The 14,932-nt window shown below is 44.5% G+C and overlaps 1 protein-coding gene and 1 non-coding gene across 9 annotated transcripts in view; one reads left to right on the top strand and one right to left on the bottom strand.

Annotated features, from left to right (window-relative positions):
* Positions 1-14,932, top strand: part of TRPC5 (transient receptor potential cation channel subfamily C member 5) — a 270,382-nt gene that overhangs the window by 15,560 nt on the left and 239,890 nt on the right. For 2 of the 8 annotated variants that reach the window (XM_085006065.1, XM_085006062.1), the window contains one exon: positions 6,191-6,321. The exons of the other annotated variants lie outside the window; for them this stretch is intronic. The gene's annotated coding sequence lies outside the window, so the exon portion shown is untranslated. The remainder of the gene's footprint in view (positions 1-6,190; positions 6,322-14,932) is intronic. 8 annotated transcript variants of the gene reach the window in all.
* Positions 1-14,932, bottom strand: part of RTL4 (retrotransposon Gag like 4) — a 262,404-nt gene that overhangs the window by 210,013 nt on the left and 37,459 nt on the right. The window lies entirely within an intron of this gene.

The following is a 14,932-nucleotide window of genomic DNA, read 5'->3' as shown; positions in this document are numbered from 1 at the left end:
ACTTGGAAATTTGACGTGGCCACTGGCAACCACTTGATGTCATACCAGCCTGTCCTTGGAACCACTATCTTGTCAGCAGGCCCTGCAGCTTGCTCCTCTTTATCCCACCTGGTGTGGTACATCGAATTTGCATGTTAGCACAGCCTCTCCAGACATTTCTAGATTTCCTCCCCTGAAATCTCTTTGCAGCATGATAACAGACGGATGGGATAACTGAGCAGAAGCGTAAACTGTGACTTTATGGAGAAAGAATGACACCACTAAAGAGCTGGGGCTAGTGCTAGAGATGCTTGCTTACCTATCAAGATGCCATGAGCCCAGCAATAGCATCCCTTTTAATTTGTGATAGGCTGGATGCAAGCTTTATGGTGTCCTGGCAGAGACCCAAATAAAATGCTACAACAGATAACTATGTTAGGTTTGCTTCCCTCAAGACTTCAGATGTAAAGTGACCGGGCTAGCAGGCCAACTCCTATCTGGACAAATGAAAGACAGGGCAGGGGGAGGGGCAGGGGATATGGGTCCCTAGTGGCCTGAGGAGGCCAGACATGCAGGGAACAAATTATTTGTCTAGGAGCTGAGGTGTCAAAAAAAAAAATGGAACAACACATGCTCCCAAGCAGGTGCCCCCTTAAGCCGCCTTGAGACGTGCAGCTCAGCCGACCCTACAACAGGGTGAGATTCTGCACCACACTACCTTCAGAGAGTTTGAGTCTCCTGCTGGAGAAAGTGGGTCTCCTAGAGGCGTTTTCCCAGCCTGCCCTGCCCTTCTGGCCCGGGGCCCAGACAAGTATGTCTTCCCCTTAGAGGCTGCCAGGCACAGTAGTGGTTCTGATCAAATGATGGAAAGGGCCCATTTGCCTTCCGATGGCAGCATGCTCTTCCAAGGCACTTTCTCATCTAGCCTTTTAAGGAGACCACTGCAGTGTCAACAGCACTACCCCAGGAGCAAGAAGTCCTAGATGTCGGCACTAGCTCTGCTACTTACCGGAAGTGGGACCTTAAGAAAGACACTTAACCACTCTGAGCCTCGGCTTTTCGCATTTGTAAAATGAGAATAAAAATAGTACTGTTCTAACAGAGTTGTTGTAAGGATTAAATAACAGTGCTTTGCACAGAGCCTGGCTTCTGATAAGCATTCATTATCTGCCTTCTTTCTCCTTCTTCTCCTTCTCCTCCTCCCCCTTCATCACTATCATCCTCATCATCGCCATCCCATCCCGTCCCCTTTTGACTTGTAAAGATCTTGAAGTGTGACTTCCAACAAAATCAAGCCTGACTCTTGGCTCTTCGACTCACTAGTCATTAGGCCTTGGGCAAGTCCCATACCTCCCTGAGCCTGCTTCCTCAATCTCAGTTTAAAGCAGACTTGCTGATCAAACAAGATACCGTGTGTGAAAAGTATAGAGTACTATCCAGAGGCTCATTTTACACTTGAAAAAGTGTTGCCTGCTTTTTGCCGACAGGAAAAGAGACCTGAGAGGTGAAGGTATTTACCCAATGAAGCAACAGCAAACCAGGGGTGAGAACCCAGGACCCTCTCTCTACTCCCAGCCCAGGGCTCTTCCCACTTACATTCTCAGTGAGCAGTTGGTCTTCCTGGAGTAGAGGGTCCCATCTGGTCCCAGCAGTGGAGACTCTGCTGATGTGTGCACCTCCCGGCTGCTCACCAGAAAGGCAGTGGCCCTGACAGAGCCCCTTCAGGCAGATGTCAGAAGCGAGAACCTGACACCCTTCTCCCAGCTCCTATAGCGACTGAGTGGTATTCGAAAACAGAGGGCTCTAACTCTCTTTACACTCGAAACACGTTCCACTCTCCATTACCAGCTGGCCTTGACATATGAACCTCAATCAGGTGAACACTGTTCCTTCAAGCCTCAGTCCTTATTCAAAAGATGAGATCCTCAGGGCCTGCATATGAAGCCCGCTACCAAGGATCAGGCATCAGCTCAATACTAGGAATCAGATTCTTCAGTTCTTTGACTCTCCGAGAGGGGAATGAAGGGAGGTTTAAAGTAAAGGATGCTGGGAGTTCCCATTGTGGCTCAGAGGATACTAGTATCCCTGAGGATGCGGGTTCGATCCCTGGCCTCGCTCAGTCGGTTAAGGATCCAGTGTTGCCGTGAGCTGTGGTGTAGGTCAAAGACATAGCTCCGATCTGGTATTGCTGTGGCTGTGGTGTAGGCTGGCAGCTGCGGTTCCCATTTGACCCCTAGCCTGGGAACTTCCATGTGCCGCAGGTGCAGCCCTAAAAAAGCAAAATAAGATAAAAATTACTTTAAAAAATTTTAAAAAATAAAGTAGAGGATACTGCTCAGGCCTCCTGGATAGCTAGAGGACACTGGAAACAGCAGGAAGACATCAACAGTGAGGGGCACAAAAAGGGTAAGCTGATGAAGCAGCTCCTCTGTACCCTTTCTGGGCATGGAGCGACAGGGAGGACTGAGAAGACATCCCTGGAAGGTTAAAAAGAGCGTGGACTTGAATGCAAAGGTCAGGGTTCCCATACTACGAGCAAATTTCCTAACCTCTCTAAGTCTCAGTGTTTTCACTTGTAAAATGGGATGATAATACCATCTACCCCACCAGATTGTTTTATGAGTATGAAGGAAAAGTGTGTATGTGAACATGCTTATAAATCTCTGACCAGATATGAGGGATTATTAGGACTCCAGCAACTAAAGGTACCCAGTGAACATCCCCAGGGAGGCTCAGGGCACAGTGACCTTGACAGCTCACAACCAGGTGAGATGCACCCAACATTCCTCCCAACCCCTGTGCTGTTCCACCCCCCTCCCCACCCTCCAGCCATACCTGTAGCATATGGAAGTTTCTGGGCCAGGGATCAAATTAGTGCTGCAAGTGCAGGACAACACTGCAGCCACAGCAATGCCAGATCTAAGCTGAGTCTGCAACCTGAGTCGCAGCCCATAACAACACCAGATCCTTAACCCACTGAGCGAGGCCAGGGATCAAACCTGCATTCTCAGGCATACAATGTTGGGTTCTTAACCCCTCTGCTATTAAGTGGAGCATATCATGCATCCACCATGCTTCATCTCTCAGTCCATCTCCCTCCCCATCTCTGGCAAAAGGGAAGAGTTTACCAGCTCTCCCTGGGGCCAGAAGTAGGTCTTTAAGAGCTCTGATCACAGAGCAGAGGAGGTGGGCAATGGGTGAAGGGCAAGGTGCTTGAGTTGAGATTGCATGTCTTTCCCCCCAGCAGCCACAAGCTCCAGACAGATGTAACACCACTTACAAGTTGAGGAGGCAGAAACAACTAGGATGACCTCTCAGGGACATGGTTTTGGAGTCGTTAAAGCCGTGACATAATTGGCCTGCCAAATCCAAGAGCAGACACACACACACACACACGCACACATTCCAGCAATATGGCAAAATGGTTGTCTCAGGAAACAAATAAAGCAATATGTAAATACTTACTGAAGCTATTTGCTATTTTTTTCTCTCTCTCCCTTCCCCATCCCTGACGCTACTGGGATCAGAGACCCCACAAAGGCAGCAGCCAGAGGAAGAGAGGTGACAAGGGAAGGAAGAGCTGGGGCTAAGGACCCCATCTGGCCAGAGGTTGTTGAGGGCCCTGCAAAAATGTCTACCTGCAAGTCCCAAGGGGCCCCACAGTCTTCTCTGTGAGGAGAACAGGCAAGAATGGGCTAAGATCAACTCCCAGTGAGGGATAGAAGAGAGGTAAGGCTGGTGATAGGACAGAGAAGTACCGAGGCCCATTTGTCAGGGTCCCATGACTCAGCCCCAGCCACACAGAGATGATGGGCCCTGAGCAAGGCTCAGCTTCTGGTGTGTGAGGTCGGGAAGTAGAGAGCATGGCAGAATGCTGGGATCTGCCGTGAACCCTGTGGGGGCATTCCTAACATAGCTTCCCCTTTCTCTTCCCAAATAAGTCCTGCACCTAAAGTGACAGGAATGGGGAATTCTATTAAACAGAGGGCTAATCAGAGTTGATAAGGAAGGAACAAGGCCAGACACATTATCCCTCAAACCAAGCAACTCAAGCTTCTTTGTACTCTCTACTAGATGTTCTTTATTTTATTAAACACTTGCTATACACCAGATACGAAGTGTTCTACAAATACTACTTCATATAATCTTCATAACAGCCCAATAATTTAAAGACGAGACTAATCCCCCTTTTACAGATGAAGAAGGCAGGGCTTAGGAACATTAGATAAATTGCCCAAAGTAATGGTGAAATCAGGATTGGAATCCAGATCAGCCAATTCCAGAAAAGGAGACCATGCTCTAAACCTCCATTATGCTTCCTGACAGCTGAGATTCAAACTGTACACCTGTTTTATTTTATTGGAATTCTACAGTTATTTGTGGGCACCATGAGGGCCAGGCTTTGCTGGGGCACTGTCAAATTCCCAGGGCCGAACATAGGGGCTGAATGCTTAAATAAAGTTACTTGGGAAATACAGGTTCAATGAGTATTGGCTGAAAACAAACTAAGCACCAAATACCATGCAAATGTTTAGGATGGGGGAGAGGTGGACAAGACTTATCTCCTTAACCCCCCAAGCTGCTTCTATTTGTGCAAAACAAATAATTGCAATACCTTGAGATAGGAGCTATTTTCAGTAAGTGGACAGGATTATAGACAGCTCTTGGACCAGGGAAGCACAGAAGCAGGAGTGTTTGGTTCTGCCTGGAGAAGTCGGGAGAGCTACCAAGAGGGATGGTGACATTTGAGCTGTGACTTGAAGGAGAAATAGGAATCATGAGCAGAGAACAGGCATCAGGTGGAAGCATCCCAGGCAAAGAGAAAAGCATGAGAAAGTCAGAAGTATGTTGGGAACAGGTCGTCTGGTGTGGCTGGAGGCTAGGATATGTGAGTGGGAGTAGCAGAAGATACCTTTGGATAACTAGGTAGGGGCCTACCCATCAGTTCAAACTTGTAGCCAAAAGTAAAACCATCAGCAAACTGTTAAGTAGGGGAAATACATGATCAGATTTACATCATGGAAATCTCATCATCACTCAGTGAAGGCAGGTAGATCACACAATAGGAGGTCACAATAATCCAACAGAGTGATGGCGACACCCCAGACCCAGACAACAGCTATAGGAAAAGAAAGAAAGGAATGAAGGTGAGAGACGTTTTAGAGGCTGTATTGATACAGCTTGGTGATGAGGCGTGAGAAAGTGATGGAAAAGGGGGATTCAAGGATGACTCCCACTTTCCTGGCCTGGGAAACTGGAGCGATGCTGTTGCCAAAGACAAATACAACTTATGCATGGTATGGAGTTCTCTTGTAGCATAGCATTGTCACTGCCGCAGCTTGGGTCACTGCCGTGGCGCAGGTTTGATTCCTGGCCTGGAAATTTCCATATGCCACAAGTGCGGCCAAAAAAAAAAAAAAATACACGTGGTAGATTAAGATGGGAGTGATGATGAATTTGGTGTTAGATCTGCTAAGTGTGAGGTCTATGTAGAGGGATTACATACCAATGGTGAGGCCCAGTGGGCACTTTGACACATACATTCCAGAGAGGGAGGTACAAGGAGATTAGATTTGTTGTTCATTGCTATACAGATTAGTCATTGAAACTATGTGAGTGTGATAGATTTTTTTTTTTGGTCTTTTTTAGGGGCTCACCCTCAACACATGGAAGTTCCCAGGCTAGGGGCTGAATCAGAGCTGTAGCCACCAGCTTATACCACAGCAACACAGGATCCGAGCCGTGTCTTGCGACCTACACCACAGCTCACGGCAAAGCTGGATCCTTAACCCACTGAGCAAGGCCAGGGATCAAACACGGATCCTTGTCGGGTTCATTACCACTGAGCCACAACAGGAACTGCTTACTGATCTTTTTTTAAAATGACACAGACCCTGACTTCATCCATCCCATGTTGCAAGGGAACTCTATAGGTCTTCAAATAAAGAGATGGCTTGCCTTTTAATGACCCCATTACCTATACTTTTCAGTAAGGGAATTGCTCCATGCAATATTTTTAGATGCTTAAGGAAAACCAATTACTGACATGAACAAGGCAGAGGGTTGGCTCCCATTCTGTGAGGACTGAACCAGAGACCCTGGGCGCTCCCTTCCCATTTCCAAAGCTAGCTGTCTGAGGTACATGGGCTGCCACAATGGGCAGCAGCTCCATGGTCTCTACATCACCCAAGGGACTTCATCTTTCTTCCAGTTGTCCCCTGCTCCTGATGAGTCATTGACTAGAGGCTCAGAGCAAATCCCAGCAATAGCCTTTCTCTTCAGAGGAAAATAAAGAAGAAGGAAAAGAAAGGGCATTGAGGCTCAATTGCTTGGTGACTTTGAGTGAGTAATTTATCCTCTCTGTTGCTTGGGAAATAATGATATTTAGCTGATCTACCTCACAAGAAAGCTTTCAGAATCAAATGAACTAAGGAGTACAAAAATGGCTTTTAAAATATATTGTTAAGTGAAATATATCATAATTTCAAGCACTAAGATCATTGGACTCTACTTTCTAATCTATCATTGTTCCAATTGAAAGTGTTATTTTACTCTGCCTCCATTTCCTTTCCTACATATGAAAGATGTGACCATAGAACTTTGTTATGTTGGAGTGTTGGTGTGTTTGGGGAGGGGTGGGGAGTATGCTGGCTTGTAGACAAATTTTTATAAATTTTAAATTTAAAATTTTTATAAATGCCTTTGGCATAAGTAAGCACTTAAAATGCAAAGTATATTTTTATATACTACCTGACATTATTCTTTTAATCTTTCATATATCTTTCTCCAGCATCTCTTCTGCTTCAAAGAATTCATTCAAGCATACATTACTGAACCCAAACCCCTGTAAGGAAAGGGGGAAAGAATCTTCCTGGGCCTTCGTGCCTGCTCTACAGGCAGAAGGGCTTCTTTATTTAAACTAATAAAATTAAAATCAAGGCATCATTAGTTTTCTAGGGCTGGTGCCCTCCATTGCATAAAAAAGCAGCAAGCATCAATCCCTGAGATGCTTGTAGTTCTCAAAAGCCAGAAATGAGCATGAAGACATGTGCTAATATCTAGCAGACGGTGCTGCACAGGTGAGGAAGGAGGAAGACGTGCCAGTGAATAAGAGCTATTCAGCCTCTAAGTGGATTGCCCATAAAAGGTAAGCCTGTATAGAACCAGCAGGCTTGCGTTCTGAGTGAAAGAGCAAGAGAGGTGAATCAGGACACAGTGGAATTAATCCATCCTAATTTGGGTGGGTCCTGCCTACAGTCTAGAGTGCAGACATGCCAGTCAAGAATCTCTAGATCTCTTGAAGCTTCAGAGTCCCAGGATATAACAAGATGAAATGGACATAAACGGCTGAGGTTTGTCCTTTTGCAAACTAGCCTAAGATATTAGCAAACAACTTCTAAGCAGGGAAAATATTTCTGGTAGTGCCAGCACCATGCTTCAGTCTCATGGACCAACAGCCTGAGTCATCTGATCTTCCACCTTTCCCTGACCCCATATAATGAAATCAAGTCACTAAGTCCTATTCATTTATCTTCTATGTGTTGCTACTGCACACCTTACTGCATCTTCCCACTGCTATTACTGCTCTTATCACTGCTTATCCACACCATCACAGTAGCCTCCTGGCTGGTCCAGCTGCCTCTAGTCTCTAGTCTCTCTCCTTCAATCCATCCTGCACACTCTCACCAGATTTATCCTCCCTTGACATTATCCTTTGTGCAAAGCCTCCAGTGGCTCCCCACTACCTATAGGATAAAGCTCAAATGCTTTCACAATGCAGCTCAGGTCTTCCATTGGCTCTAGCCATGTTTTTAGTGTTCTCTCCTTCCATAAGCCCTTTGCTCTAGAAAAACTGCTACCTGCACATCCTATGCTTCTCCACGTCTACCTGTACCATGTATTCAATCAAGAATATAGTTCCTGGAGTTCCCCTTGTGGCTCAGTGGAAGCATATCTGACTAGCATCCATGAGGATACAGGTTTGATCCTTGCCCTTGCTCAGTGGGTTAGGGATCTGGCGTTGCCATGAGCTGTGGTGTAGCTTGCAGACATGGCTCAGATCTGGCGTTGCTGTGGCTGTGGCATAGGCCAGCAGCTACAGCTCGAAATTGACTCCTAGCCTGGGAACCTCCAAATACAGCAGGTGCAGCCCTAAAGAGACAAAAGACAAAAAAGAGAGAGAGAGCGAAAGACAGTATAGTTCCTGCTCTAAACTACCTCTCTGAATAATCACCCATCCTTCGTGACCTAGCTCAAATTCTATCTTACCCAACAAATATATATTGTATGTCCAGTATATTTGAGATATATCAAAGCTTTTGTCAGCCTTCCTTCCTTTGATGATTGCTCCCTCCTTTCATAGGGTAGTGTCTAAATGTCACAACCGCACTTCTAGGTGATTCCCTTGGTTATCATTAGCTATAGTTTTCTGTCGATACATGTTCTCTTCCCAAGTAGACTAAGCTCCTTGAGAGTAAGGATTGGTTCTATATTTCTCTTTTCCAACCCTCACTCCACACCCTGCAGACACATTGCCTTGCATATGATAGGAAGGCAATAAATATTTTTTCAATTATTTTTATAACCACATATTTACAATCAGAAATCTTATTGCTGTGGGAGAGAGTTACTGTCAGGCAGCATCGAAGTAGTCGATGCTTTTAAATGAAGCAGGACACGAGTAAAATAAGTTGGTTATCTCAGGGACAATACAATTGAATTCCAAGTCTAGAAGAAAAATAAATCTTGCTGATTAAATGGAATGGCCTAGAGATATGAAGAATGCCCCTATCAGACAAGAGAAAGATGACTATAACTTGTAAAGGAAAATCAAACCATTATATCATTGGAATAAACGGTTCCTGGTTTTCGTGAGGAGAACTCATTCAAAATTCCCAGTAACTTCCACTTAGGTGTTCGTTTTAGGCTTCCTCACAGATTGCAGATTAGTGTAAAGAAAGAGTAAAGAGGAGTTCCCGTCATGGCTCAGTGGAAAGGAATCCGAATAGGAACCATGAGGTTGAGGGTTCAATTCCTGGCCTCACTTAGTGGGTTAAGGATCCAGCATTGCTGTGAGCTGTGGTGTTGGTCGCAGATGCTGCTTGGATCTGGCGTTGCTGTGGCTGTGGTGTAGCCCGGCGGCTACAGCTCCCATTAGACCCCTAGCCTGGGAACCTCCACATGCTGTGGGTATGGCCCAAAAAAGACAAAAGACAAAAAAAAAAAAAAAAAAGAGAGAAAAAAGAAAAGGAAAGCAAAGAGGTGAGCTGGCACTGGAAAAGCCTTCTTTTGGACTTTGGCCTTAACTCTCTCTTTCCCTCCCTCCCCCACTATTTTCTCCCGCCTGGGTTCCCAGCCACTAGAGCCCCTATGCATATACACATGCATCACACATACACACACACCCCACACTCAGGTTCTGAATATTAGAGCGTTGGTGTGTGTGCATGCAAGGGGGCGGGGAGAGGAAAGGGGGCAGGGCGTGGGGAGAGGGAAGGGGGAGAGAGAGAGTGCACTAGCCATTCATTAGCTGCCTTGGTAAAGGCTTCTCTTCCCTAGCCTCCATGCAAGACTCAGATCAAGTTGGTGAGCGTGGGATCACAGTCCTAACACCAAACCGAATGCCAGAGACTCCCAGGAGCTTGCTTCCTAAAGTGCTCTGCCTTTCTCAGCTCCTCTTGGCTTCAGCTCTGATTTCAGGCTCCACATTCATCTCAGCTCTGAAGACTAACCTGATCCTCAGGTTCGCCCCCTCAGCACTCCTCCACAGACATGCTTGTGCATTCACTCTTGCTCTCACCTTGAGCCTGGCCCCTCAATGAAATAAGCCTACATTATTATCCACGGACTATCCCTAAGTATTCCCTCGGGGCTTATATGCCACCAGGAATCTGACAGAGTTGAGTTCTGGTGTTCAGTAGGAGAGGAAGATACCTTCTGTCAACTCTCTTGTTTTTCTACCTGCCCTGTAGCCTTCAGCACAGATTTGATCAAAATTGAACTTGGCCATAGTACTTGAAATTGCCTGGTACAGGCCAAAAACCCGGTGGGTGCTTAATTAATAAACAGGTGTAGAGCAGCTTTGACAGCTTACAGGCTAAATCAGACACAAACCAGAATAGAGCCTACCCAGGAAGTGTTTTCCTCACCAATGGAAGGAAGTTTCTAAAGTTAGAAACAGAACGTTAAGGTCTGGGAGATGGTCAATATTTCAAGAGTCCAGGGGAAACTAAGATTAAGTCATCAGGCATTTTCATCTGACTCTACAAAATAAGAAAATCAACAAGACAGGGTTTATCTTCCCCACTTCACGAGGGAACCATAGAGGCATGAGTTTAAAGAGACAGCAAATTGCAGCTAACAAACTCACTCTTTCTTGGGAAGACTTTCACAATAGGCCCTGCCAGTGATTCCCAACCATTTTTTCTTACCCCTACACCTTTCACACAAACAACATCCTCCAATCAGTAACACATCTCACTGCACAGAGTAATTTCCCAGGGGAAGTTCTGGTATGTTCACAGGCTTCCCCAGTGGAGAACCACTGAACTATATCCTAGTGTGATCCATTTACCTAAACCCAGGAATCAGAAAGCTCCAAGATCTTTGACATGGGGCCTCAGATAAGGGTCTTTATTGCAAATGTATTCATATCCAAGCAATTTATTATGCCAACTATATTACACTGATAGACACTCCCTCAGTGTATCAACATTGGAAAATGTTAGCTCTTAAATCCTTGCTTGAATTTGTGAGAGTAATACCTTTTATTCCTCTTTGCTTCAAATTCTGAACAGTTGTGTATGGCTCTGGGTGGACACCCCTCCCTATACAGTATAATTTCATCACTCTAAAGTAGTTTGGCAAGGGCTGTAAATTTAAATATCTTCGCAGCCAGAGGCAGATAGCATAAACGTGTGGAATGGTTGGATACAAGACAACGGGGGAGTAGTGAGAACTGCAGAGATCGGGAGAGGATGCGCTCAACCAAAGGACTTAAATTCAAAAATTTTCAAAACCACATCCTGGCCAAACAGAGGTTTCTAAGTTTTGGAATCACATTTTTGGTACCTCGTTTTTTGCCTCTTGTTAGAACTAGAAGGGAACTGGAATGGGCGTGATGAGCCCTTAATGTCTTTCAAATAGAATACTTGCTCATATTGCACTTAACATTGCAAATCATCCAGAATGCCTTAAGAAGAATCAGATTCTAAATGAGCTTCAGTAAACATCAATTTTTTTCACCCCTTAATACCACTCCTTTTATTCTGCCTTCCAGAATAAAATTTCTGCCTGGTTCTCCTTTGACGGAAACATCTCCATAACCTTTCTTTCATTCACCATCAACATTGTCACTCGCTCTTCTCTGTAAGAACTACTCTGGCCTTTGGCAGAGTATTGAGCTGGTGCCCTAGCTTGGCCCTGTTCTGAGATGGACACAGGTGAAAACTTTGAAAAACATATTTTATGCAGAGTTTCTGAGGGTAGGGATGGGTTGTGGAGTTTCTGAGTTAGCAGAAAAATCACTGGCTTGGTTGTTGGGCTCTCTTTTTCTAACCTTCTTAAACTTTCATCCCTTAAAGTGCAGCATGAGGTAACTCAGAAGCTCCCAATAGCTACCTTGTCCACTGAATGCATAGACTGAACCAGCAGTCTTGAAATGGGTTCTACATCATTGATTTCAATAGTTCTAGAAATGGAGCTGCATCATGTGGCAGAGACTGTAGCGACTAAAATAATAGTACCCAATGAGAAGCTGTTCTGCCTGTGGCAGCTGCAGAGATGCTTTAGACGCAAAGTTTCTTAGAGGGCAGAGATCATTCCAGGTGTTGTGCCGCAAGTGGTATCAAATGCATTTTAGTAATGCTAAATAACCACCCAGAAAGGCAAAATGGGTCTGCGAGATGATGGAGTCCATGAGTAGTAATGCAAGGTGTTGTTGGTGAGTTGGGGTTCTCATTTCACCATGGTTAGAATTCCTCAAATAGTGGTAATTCAGTGTTGCTGCAATCTGAACCCAACGTGGGTTTTGAGCAAGGAAGTAACAGGATGGAGAGAGTTTGATTATGATTATTTTGGTTATCCTACCCCTTGTGTTTGAGAGGCAAGATGTGTACTCATAGGCTGTGGTGTCAGACTCTCTGGGTTCTAATCCCAGCTTTAAGGCTATCTGTGAAGCTTTGGGCAATGTGCTTAATTTCTCTGTGTCCAGTTGCTTTATCTATAAAATGGGGATGGTAATAATAACATCTCCCCTCTAGTGTTGCTGTGGGGATCGAATAGGAAGCATATAGAACATGTGATGAATACTCAAATAGATTAGCTATTATTAAATATGATTTCCTCTTAAAAACTATTAAGAATTGAAATAAATGCTGAATATTTAAAGTTTTAAAGAGATCTTTGAAGTCATGGCTGCTCTCGAGATCTTAGTTGACTCATCTATAAAATTGGGTTGTGAGACTACATCATAGATTTTTCAAGCATTTTTTTGGTAGCACACATTTTATTCAAAATCAGTTGATGCTTCTTTTTACCTAAATCTTGGTATAAGAGAATGATATCCTACCTATGCCTTAGATCCTCTCAGTCCCCAAGACTCCAAGTGGTCTTTTCCATGAGACCCGAATTGTGCAAAGGCTCCTGCCCCCAGCTCATCTGCTCACACCAGCTGCTCGAGGATGGCAGAGATCATTCTTTAGCAATAAAAGCTGCAGCAGGCATCTGAGGGCAATGCGTTATTTATCAGCGGTTGCATTTTGTTCCCTATCCAACCTAACACTAGTCAAGGGAATTGCCCAGACCAGCTAGTAGGTAAAAGGACTCAGATTACTGTGTTGGCTTGCTGTCCATCCTGGACCGTTACTGTGCTGAATGGCAGAGTAAGACTGCTCTAACAAGTCCAGCCTAGGAGATCATCTCCAAGCTGGGAGAGGAAAATCCAATATTGTTCCCTCTCCACTGAGTGGAAGCTCTGGAAAAGTCACTTCACCTTTCTGAACCTGAAGAAAATAGTTAGCAATCACTGTCCCTCCTTCTCTCACAAAGACACTGCAAGGAGGGCAGAAACAAGATGAGCCAGGGGCTAGAGAAATGGCAAGCAGGGACTGCCATTAGGCAATGGCCTCTCTCCACCACTGTCTTTTTTTTTTTTTTTTTTTTTTTTTTTGTATTTTTCTAGGGCCGCTCCCACAGTATATGGAGGTTCCCAGGCTAGGTGTCCAAATGGAGCTGTAGCTGCTAGCCTATGCCAGAGCCACAGCAACACGGGATCCGAGCCGAGTCTGCAACCTACACCACAGCTCACGGCAATGCCGGATCCTTAACTCACTGAGCAAGGCCAGGGATTGAACCCGCAACCACATAGTTCCTAGTCAGATTCGTTAACCACCGAGCCACAATGGGAACTCCCACTGCCATCTTTCAAGCAAAGTGTTTCTCCAGTTTTGGACCACTGGTCACTTGTAAAAGTGCTTGTTAAAATACTGGGTTTGCAGGCGCTACCCAAACCCAGTGGATCTCAATCTGTGGTTGTGGAGCCCAGGAATTTGAATTTTTAATAAGCTCCCCCAAGTGATTCATTTGTCCATTAAGAAACTTGCTTAACAACCACTGGTCTAATCAATAACTAGCTCCCTGAATCCAACTTGAAAGGCTGGTTAGCTATTTGGGGGGTTTCAATTACGGACAAGTTAGTTATGAACTAGAAATGGGCATTGATTGTGGCTAGAGAGAATTGAATTTCTGCAAGGTGGTTAGGCAGATAGGAATGTGGAACCAATAAAAACTATGAAACTCTTATCACATATTTCTGTTTTTAAAATAAGGTGACTAGGTTTGGTAGTTAAGGGAAAATCTTGAACTACATGAAGCCTGAACTACCTGAAGGGAGAAAATATTCTAGTTTTGTTCTGTACCTTTCTTGAGCTCCTTGAACCCAAATGAACTTATTTTACTACCAAGGAAACTGAGGCTTAGAGAGTGGAAGTCTTTTGTCCAAAACTGCATAGCTAGTTAATTGGTAATAAGTCTCTATTAAATCAGGCATTGATGGGAAGACCAATCGTCTTTGGTTTGTTTGCCTATCTGCCCACATTTTCCTCGCTTCCTCCAATTTTGAAAAGAAAACACCATTTCTCCCACTATATTTTTGCCTTCCAAGTAGGATTTATTGCTCGTCAGCTAAAGCAGAAACTCTTCTGATGGTTTGGGCTGAGCATCTAAAAGGGGATCTAATGATACTTTGTGACTAAGTGAAAAGACTCTAAAACCACTGTTCACAAATCTTTAGTGGCTCTGATCAAGCCTTCAAATTGTTGAAACTAGACCTTTGGTTTCACAGTTAGCTAACGGAGCAGCCATGAAAGAAAAGATTTTGAATGATTTACAAGATTTATGAGTAAATACGGTAGTCAGTTAAGCATATAGTTAGAAGAAGGATAATGAAACAACTGTAGTTGCTACCCTGGTTGGCTGTAAATGCTGCCTGTACTGCAACCCCACTTTAGAGATGCCTGCTAGACACTGGCAAGAGGAATACAGTGCAGTTAATGGTAAAAATGGCCCCTCTCTAGAAACAGAGTTAGAATGAACATATGCCTTCAACCCTCTCAGGAGAATGAGTCAAAACCAGCCAGTAAAATGTAGCTGCAGAGGCTGCCTGGCAGAAAATTTTCATACATTGATAAGCAGCAATCTGCATTGAACATAGGGTGCTATGATTGGAAAGGAACTTATAGATCATCTAGTTCAACTCCATTCATTTTATTACTGATGAAACTGGGGCTCTGAGTAGGAAAGTGATTCAACCAGGGTGACACAGTTAAGACTATCAGTCATAAACATTCCCTAAATCAAACTCAGTTATGGGAAGGCAAGTTTTGTGAGACATCAGAATTATAGACCAGTTTTTAAAATACATTGTTCTTAAGAATTCTACACAGTTTATAGAATA

Source organism: Sus scrofa, chromosome X (assembly GCF_054392235.1).
Source record: "Sus scrofa isolate SSC_HxYL_T2T_F1_AM1 chromosome X, Sscrofa_HxYL_maternal_Yorkshire_Landrace_v2.0, whole genome shotgun sequence".
Classification (NCBI taxonomy): Eukaryota; Metazoa; Chordata; class Mammalia; order Artiodactyla; family Suidae; genus Sus; species Sus scrofa.
The sequence above is the reverse complement of the archived record's forward strand: the minus strand, read 5'-3'. Positions and strand labels throughout refer to the sequence as shown.